This window comes from Sorex fumeus, unplaced genomic scaffold (genome assembly GCF_029834395.1).
Source record: "Sorex fumeus unplaced genomic scaffold, SorFum_2.1 ptg000070l, whole genome shotgun sequence".
NCBI classification, from domain to species: Eukaryota; Metazoa; Chordata; class Mammalia; order Eulipotyphla; family Soricidae; genus Sorex; species Sorex fumeus.
Window position 1 is genome coordinate 1,671,075 of NW_026606127.1, and position 9,610 is coordinate 1,680,684.

Below are 9,610 nucleotides of genomic sequence, written 5' to 3' on the forward strand. Positions count from 1 at the left end.
AGCCAAAGCAGCACCTGAACATGACTGGATGTGTCCCCAAAGAACCAATAATCATCAGAACATCTAGTTAGAGTAACCGTCAACAAAATAGTGCCTCTTTTCTCCATTCATAATACTCAAAGTTCTGACTGCAATATCATTAAGAATACTAAATAGTTCCTGTAAATTTTATTCTTCTTCACATATATTTACTCTAAAATAATTTAGATTTCGTTTTAAACTACAGGTAAAAAAGTAAAATTATAACTTTTTTAAAAAATTAAAATTAACGCCTATACATAGCCAGGTAAGACTCAAAAAATTAAAAAGCAAGCAAGCAAGAAAGAAAGAAAGAAAGAAATTAAAAATTAAAAACAATGTTGTTTACAGTGCTAAGGATCAATCACAGATCATCATACAATGGAAGACAAATTCTGAATCACTGAGTTATAACCCTGTTCTTACATATTTACAAAGGTCTTATTTGATGTCTCATTACATTTTCTCTTTTTATTAAAAAATGCTTTTTGTAGTGGACCTGATTGCCACCTTACCTCCTACTTCATGACCTTTGCTTCTCTTGTATATTTTAAGATATATATTATATTTTAATATAAATAAATATATATAAATACTTATAAAATATTGTATATTTTAATATTCATATCTTGTATATTATAAGACCCAGTTGTCACCTTATCCTTCCTAAATCCATGCTTTCCTTTGACAGACTTTCCAAGATCATGTATGGTTTGCTTTAACTTGGCATAAATGGAAACCTTATTTTCTGTATGCTCTCACGCTAGAGGTGATGATGTTTTTGATCCTGGAGAAGTTTTTTCTGGGGAGTTTTCTGGCTGCTTCTACTTGACTTCAAAATATATAAAGGTAAGTCATCATCTTTTTTTTTGCGTTTTTGGGTCACACCTGGCGATGCACAGGGGATACTCCTGGCTCTGCACTCAGGAATTACTCCTCACGGTGCTTGGGGGGACCATACAGGATGCTGGGAATCTATCCTGGGTATGCCGTGTGCAAGGCAAATGCCCTACCTGCTGTACTATAGCTCCAGCTCCCCCCCCATCCCCACAATTCACCATCTTGAGGGCCTCAGATTTTTACCTTTGATTTAGAAACTTCATCTTTACATTGGCACAGTAAATTGAAACCTCAAAACCATTGAATGACATGTTATAATGGTAGCAGCCATGAGCAAACATTGATAACCCATAAGTTGGCATGAATGACTTCTGTCTCAGAGGCTTCACTTCTGAGGATCCCTGTCTGTTACGTATCCCAGGATCAGAACCTACATCAGGCCATCAGTAGAAATTGTCTAACCAAAAGCTAGCCATCCACTGGGATCAGAATCCTTGATCCATCTAACTTGTAATTTTTCATTCATGACTTGTTGACCTTGTTTCAGTTGGAGACATCCAGAGCATCAACACAGCTTCCCAGTAGTTTCCACAAGAAATCCAAATACCTAAGAATGTTATCATTTCTTACGCCACTGTTAAAGATTTTTTTGGAATCCCACGGTAAGATACTATCATTAATGTTATAATATTACTGTTCTCCACAGTCCAGATCTCCCGAAAGTACTCTCTACCCTTCTCACTCCAAGTGCAGACTCCTGTTTAAGATATCCTGAGCATACTTCTAATAGTGTCACTCAGGTTCTCCCCTAAAGTGCACAAGTTAAGTTCATACCACTCCAAGTTCTTATTCCTAAACTACCAGAGTCGGCTTGGTCCTCAAACTTGTGTTCTCCCTTGAAGAAATACCGTGCTTCCTTTCTGCATGTCTCTCTTTGCTTGCTTTGTTAAACGAGTGTTCTCTCTTGAACATATATTCCATTCCACCCTACACCTGTTTCACAAGTTTCTAAGTGTTTTTCAATAATATCTATTTTGCTTCACTAAACTAAATATTTTAAAGCACCAGAGCAATGTTAAAACCAATATTTGTATCTTTTAAACCACAAATTTTGAAAATGAAAGGTGGTAAAGCAATGGAATACTACTCAGTTGTATGAAGTGAAATCTTCTTATTATTTGTATAAAAATGGATAACATGAGGATATTATGGTTAGTGACATAAACCAGGCAGGGAAAGATAGGCATCATACAAGTTCATGCATATGTAGCATATGGAGAAAACAAATTAAAAGAATAAAATGGGATTGACCAACGTCTAAATCATTGTTTATATTCTATGATTTATAATTCAATTAATAATGGTTTGTCATACACATAATTCCAACATGACACTCCTCATTCTCTCAAAAAATAACCCCTCCCTCTCCCCCAAACCCCCAGAATCCCTCCCTCCCAATCCCCTGACTCAATTGTGTGGATCAGTTCTCCCCTTACATTGCCCTTGAACCTTTGTTGCTACCTTGCTGTGTGTCTTTACATCCCATATATGAGAAAAATCTCTCTGTATCTGTTCCTTTCCTTAAGGCTAACTTTACATGCATGATATCCTCTAGTTTCATCCAATGTTGAAAATTGCATAGTTTTGATCTTTTCAAAGCAATAAAAACAAACTATAGAACTATAAGTCAATTTAGTTACCAGAAGGAAAGGTGTAATCAAAGTGGAAAAATTGAACAATGGTGAATGACAGAGTAGGCATTTCAGTGGTGAGTGTAATGTGATACATGCATGTTGATTCTGCATAATCCTAAAATTTAAGCAGTTCTATAAAGTAATTATACATAACAAAAAGTATTTAAATAATTGACATTTATCTATGATTTTGACATATCTATTGTGTCAAACTATCAGAAATAAAAATAAAGTGAGATAGAGATATGGTGTATCACTATACTTTTAAATAAGAGAAGTGATGAAAATTTCTCTGTCTTGATAAACTGTCAAATAAATTGATTCCAAAATCAAATTTATATACTCAAGGAAAAATAAAAGTCAACCAACTTAATCTTTTGCCTTCACTCAGGTTCTCATCTATTGATCTCTGGCAGACAAAACAATTTGTATTTTATTTTATTTTTAATTTTTATTAGTGAAACACCATGAGGTAGAGTTGTAGATTTACCAATTTTTGTCCTTGGGTTTCGATTATACAATGATCAAATGCCCATCCCTCCGTCATTGCCCATTTTCCACCACCATGGATTCCAGTATCCCTCCCACACACATCCACCCATCCCACCATGCCTCTATGGCAGCGCATTCCCTTTTGCTCTCTCTCCCGTTTTGGGTGTTTTGCTCTGCAAAAGAGGCATTGAGTGGCACTCATGTTCTGTACATAGTCACAATTTTTATTTTCAAGGGATTTCTTGGCAGAGATTTGGCATTCTTTGCTAGCAACCAACTCGTTTTCTTCGGCTTTTTTTCTAGAAATATATATTTATACTAAGACTGACTAGTCATGGCACCAAATTGACAAATGTCCCTGTTTTTACTTCAGTTCTGTTGACTAATTATCATAGATTATTTGCCCCACCCTACCCTGCCCTGTCTGCTACCATCAACCACCCAGGGATCAAAAGGTGTACAGGAGACCCACCCTACCCAGATAAATACCCCACTGGCAGACTTCCACTCTCGACACTACTTCGACTACCCAGCCCTCGCCACACTCCAGGACACTTTCCGGACCCGCGTGGCAGCTCCGGCTGAGACCCATGCACAACTGAAGACCCACAGAACAAGATAAGCGGAACTCTCTGAGACCTTGGACTCCAGGCTCCGCGGACCCAGGGACAGAGCTTCTCTGCTTGCTCCCACCACCACAGGTGACAAAGGGATTCTAATCAGGAGCCCCACCCTACCCTGCCCTGTATGCTTCCATCAACCATCCAGGGATCAAATTGTGCACAGGAGACCCACCCTACCCAGATAAATACCCCGCTGGCAGACTTCCACTCTCGACACTACTTCCACTACCCAGCCGTCGCCACACTCCAGGACGCTTTCCGGAACCGCGCGGCCCCTTGCGGCCGAGCGACACATCATAAGACACTAAATACCCATCCTCTGGAATTGTCGTACCATATTTGATAGGGTTCAAATATGGTAACACCTACAAGGGTGATTAGAGGTCACCCCAAAAACCTCTATCCCTCTCGGAAAGATTGGCAAGCTACCGAGAGTATTCCGCCCGCACGGAAGAGCCTGGCAAGCTATCCGTTGTGTATTCGATATGCCAAAACAAGTAACTACAACTGGTCTCATTCACCTGACCCTGAAGGCTTCACCGACATGGCAGCACTGAGAAGGATGAGAAAGGAGAGGCCGACAAAATCTCAAGGTCGACCTAGGCTGCCACAACGAAGGAAGACAAAAATGATCGTCTGTGCTTTCAATGCACGTATGCTAGCATCAGATGCATCCATCGAGGACCTGATGGTACAAGCACGAATGATCAAGTACGACATGATTGGTCTGACCGAGACAAGAAGGCACGAATCTCACCATGCAGTTTTCGACACTGGAGAAGAATTGTTCCTCGGAACATGCGATAAAAGAGGTGTTGGAGGCGTCGGTGTCCTTGTCAACACAAACTTGGCCAAGAGCATTGATTCATTCGAATGCCTAACAACCTGAATCGGACGTTTACATTTGAATAGATGTGGCTCACTGCCTGCAGTTTCTATCTTCGTTGTCTACGCACCAACATCTCATTATGATGAAAGGGAAATAGAGAAGTTCTACATGGAACTAGAGAAGTTCTATAAAGAAGACCACACCTTCTACAAGACCATTTTGGGTGATTTTAATGCCAAGATAGGACCGAGAAGATCAGCCGAAGAACTTCACATCGGGACCCATGGCCTAGAATGGAACGAACAGGCTGAGAGACTGTCTGAGTTCATCATGTCGACCAAGACCATTCATGGTAACTCACAGTTCCAGAAGGCAGAATCTAAACGATGGACATGGGAGTCTCCCGGTGGACGATTCCACAACGAAATAGACCACATCATATTCAATCGACGGTTTTGCCTGACTGATGTCGCTGTTCTCCTGAAATTTCGAACGGGATCGGACCACTGTCTCCTTCGTGCAAAATTCTACTTCACAGAGCGGGGAGAAAGGGCTGCAAAGTTCAAAAAGAGAACTCCCAGAATGACCACCAACTGAGAACTCTTTGGTACTATTGCAGCAACATGGGAAGATGCCATTGTTGACAACAATGACGAGGAATATGATCCACTGGCTCAGCACCTCCATGAATGTGCGAGGAATGCCAAGAGAGAGATAGCCACAAAAAATCGCCTATCTTCGAAAACTCTTGAGATAATTCGCCAGCGTGGTTTGGCGCATGCATCAGGCAACCGCAAGCTAACGTCTGAGCTCGCAAAGCAGTGCAGAGATGCGATCAAGGAAGACCTCAAAGAGAGAAGATCAGAAGTACTGGTATATGCGGCAGATGCCAGGAAAAGTATTCGTAAGGCCCGCCTGTCCTTCGCCAACTATAAGACCAAGATGACTGCCCTCCGACGTCCTGATGGATCCATCACATCCTCCAGAACGGCAATGGAGAATATTATCCATGACTTCTACTCAAATCTCTTCGATAGCCATGTCTACTTGCCGACATACCAAATTCCACAGGATGGGTATGTTGTTCCCAAAGTTCTCCCTTCCGAAATCCGACACGCCATTTCGTTGGTAAAGAAACAAACAGCACCTGGCCCAGACAAGGTCAGACCTGAACACCTGAAGAACCTGCTGTCAGTACTCATCAATACACTGGCTCAGCTCTTCACTCGCTACCTGTCTGAATGCAAGGTTCCGTCCCAATGGAAAACCAGCAGGACCGTACTACTGTTCACGAAGGGAGACATCCATGACATTGGCAACTATCACCCGATCTGCCTATTGTCTGTCATCTACAAGTTGTTCACTCGAGTCATCCTAAATAGGATTGGCAGAACACTAGATGAAGGACAACCATGCGAGCAAGCAGGGTTCCGCAAAGGATTCAGCACCATCGACCATATCCACACGATAACCAAACTCATTGAGGTTTCTCGGGAGTTCAAGATGCCGCTCTGCTTAACGTTCATTGATTTAAAGAAGGCCTTTGATTCTGTTGAGACGGAAGCGGTCATTGAAGCCCTAGCCAATCAGGGCATTCAAGCCCAATACATCAGGATTCTCCGTGAGCTGTATTGCGGATTCACTACCAGGATCTCACCATTCTACAAAGAAGTGATCGTTGACGTCAAGAGAGGGGTGCGCCAGGGTGATACCATTTCACCGAAACTCTTCAGTGCCACCCTCGAGAACATCATGCGATGACTGGAATGGGAAGGAATGGGAGTGAAGATAGATGGTCGGCAACTACACCACCTCCGCTTTGCTGATGACATTATTTTAATAACACCAAACATCAGCCAAGCGGCACAAATGCTGGCAGACTTTGACCGTGAGTGTGGAAAGGTCGGACTACAGCTGAATCTTACGAAGACAATGTTTATGAGAAACAGCCTTGTTCCTGATGCCCCATTCGCTCTCAATGGAACGACCATCTCCGAATGCAACAGCTATGTCTACCTACGTCGAGAGATCAACATGACAAATGACTGGCACCCGAGCTGCGCAGTAGGAAGAGACCGGCTTGGAATACCTTCAAGAACGTCAAAGAAATAGCTAAGAGGAAGAAGAACCTCCGGCTCCAGGCACATCTCTTTGATTCCACTGTTCTTCCTGCATTAACATATGCCTCAGAGACCTGGGCCCTACGCAAACAAGATGAGAACGCCTTTCAGGTCTCCAAAAGAAGAATAGAAAGAGCTATGCTTGGAATATCACGTTTCACTCAAATGAGAGCACGAATCCTGAGTTCTGACATCCGTCGACGATCAAGGATCAGGGATGCTGTCTCATTTGCCAAGGGGTCGAAAATCAGATGGGCTGCTCACGTAATGAGATTTAAAGATGACCGTTGGACTAGAGCTGTTACTGATTGGATTCCACGGGATGTCAAGAGACCGCGTGGCCGCCCACCTACCAGATGGTCAGACTTCTTCATCAAGATCATGAATGATCGGTTTGAGGCTCTTCATATTCCCGGAGCGAAAGATGCCATTGGGCTACACTAGCACGCAACAGGGACAAATGGAGACGTTACTGGTGCCCGCTCGAGCAAATCGACGACTAACGGGAAGTTAAGTGATTAAGTGATTAAGTGATTTGCAGTGGATAGAAAATAACTGCCCAAAATTCTTGGGGTAATGGAAAATGTTTATTCTTCCCTTAGTTTGGAAAATCCCTGTCACTAGTATAGTGACATTCATCGAAATTTGTAAACACAATGATTAATAAGAGGTAAACCATGACTGCCACTTCAAGGAAGAAAGGGCCTTCAGCAGACATCTTCGTTTGCAGAAGGATAGCTCTGGCCTGGGTGTGGGTAAAACAAGAGAACTGTGAGCTACTGGCAGTTAATACATGCTCTGAGGCTATGTGGTGACACTGCTAGAAATGTGGATAGCCCTGATTAGGTAGGGTCATGGGGGAGAATGGAATGATGAAAAGAAAGCAGAGCAATAAGACAAGGTGATAGATTCCTTTGTATAAAAGTTTTCATCTCTATTGTACTAATCTGTGAAAAAGAGAACCAGCTTCTTATCATTCATTCTGGCAATATATTATACTTAAATAGTGCTTCAGGAAAAAAACGGTCCCCTTGTTAGTTGATATAGCCTGAATATCTGTGAGGTCTTTGAACTCTATGTATACACTGCTGATGACTTAAACCAATCTCTCTATTTAACTACCTAAACTGCTATGGTCTCACCATTTAACTCTCTAAACTCTGATGGCTCCAAATCTTCTAAGATCAACTTTCATCTCTTCCATGATATCCAGGATTCTCTTCCCAACCTTCAACTCTCCCTTTCTTTCTCCATCTCTCTACCAACTATGCTCTCCATGCCAAAATTTGCAAAGACAAGCTTTCTTGAAATATAGATATGAGTTGACTTCTCTTTTTTTAACATTTAGGCAATTTTGATTTACAAAGTCATTTATAATGGAGTTTTGTCATACAATATTCCAATTCTAATCACACCACCAGTGTCTTCAACCCTCGACCAACAAACGACCCATTTCGCCCTGCATTCCCACCGATTTCCTTGACGAACACATTTTGAATTTTAACTATTGTACTTTGGGTTACATACTTACAGTGGTTTTGGCATTGGTGGTTAAGATATACACCTCAACTTTTTCATGCTAGCCTTCCTATATCAATGCCAAATTATACCATGTAGGGAAAATATATGAGAACAAATCATTAAGCTCCAATATTTTTCCTTTTTTTTCCTTTTATTAGTGAAACACCATGAAGTACAGTTGTAGATTTACAATTTTTTGTGCTTGGGTTTCTATTATACAATGATCAAATACCCATCCCTCCCCCAGTGCCCATTTTCTGCCACCGTGGATAATATGTCTCCCACCTCCACCCCCACCCCATCCCACCCTGCCTCTGTGGCAGGGCATTCCCTTTTGTTCTCTCTCTCATTTTGGGTGTTGTGGTCTACAAAAGAGGCATTGAGTGGCAAACATGTTCAGTCCATAGTCTACTTTCAACATGCATCTCCCCTCCTGGGTGGATCCTTCAAACACACTTTATTTGGTGCTCCCTCTCAATCTGAGCTGCCCTTTCCCTTAGAATGCCCGGCTGGCCTCTAAGCTATGGAGTAATGCTCCTGGTGCTGATCTCAGCTATTCTTGGGTATTAATCTCATATTTTGTTACTTTATATCCCCCAGATGAATGCAATCTTTCTATGTCTATCCCTCTCTTTCTAACTCATTTCGCTTAGCATTATACTTTCCATATTGTACCACTTGTATGTAAATTTTATGACTTCATCTTTTCTAACAGCTACATAGTACTCCATTGTATAGATGTACCAAAGTTTCTTTAACCAGTCATCTGTTCTTGGGCATTCAGATTTATTCCAGTTTCTAGCTATTGTAAAGAGTGCTGCAATGAACAAACAAGTGCAGATGTCACTTTGACTATACATTTTTGCCTCTCTGGGATATATTCCCAGGAGTGCTATTGCTGTGTCAAATGGGAGTTCAAGTTCTAATTTTTTGAGAATTGTACATGCTGTTTTCCAGAAGGACTGAACCAGTCGGCATTCCCACCAACAGCGAAGGAGTATCCCTTTCTTGCCACATCTGTGCCAGCATTGGTTGCTTTTGTTCTTTTGAATGTGGGCCAGTCTCTGAGGTGTGAGATGGTATCCCATTGTGGTATCTCATTTTGATCTGCATCTCCCTGATGATTAATTATGTAGAGCATTTTCTCATGTGCTTTTTTGCCATTCGAAGTTCTTCTTTGAGAAAGTTTCTGTTCATTTTATTGCCCCATTTTTTTGATGTGGTTGGATGTTTTCTTCTTGTGGAGTTCAACCAGTAATTTGTATATCCTTGATATCAACCCCTTGTCAGATATGTGTTCAGCGAATATCCTTTCCCATTCTGTAGACTGTTTTTGTATTTGGGTCACTGTTTCTTTGGAGGTGCAGAAGCTTCTTAGTTTAAGATAGTCCCATTTATCTATCTCTGTTTTCACTTGCTCGGCCAGTGGCGTGGCATCTTTGAAAATACCATTAACCTCAATGTCATGGAGGG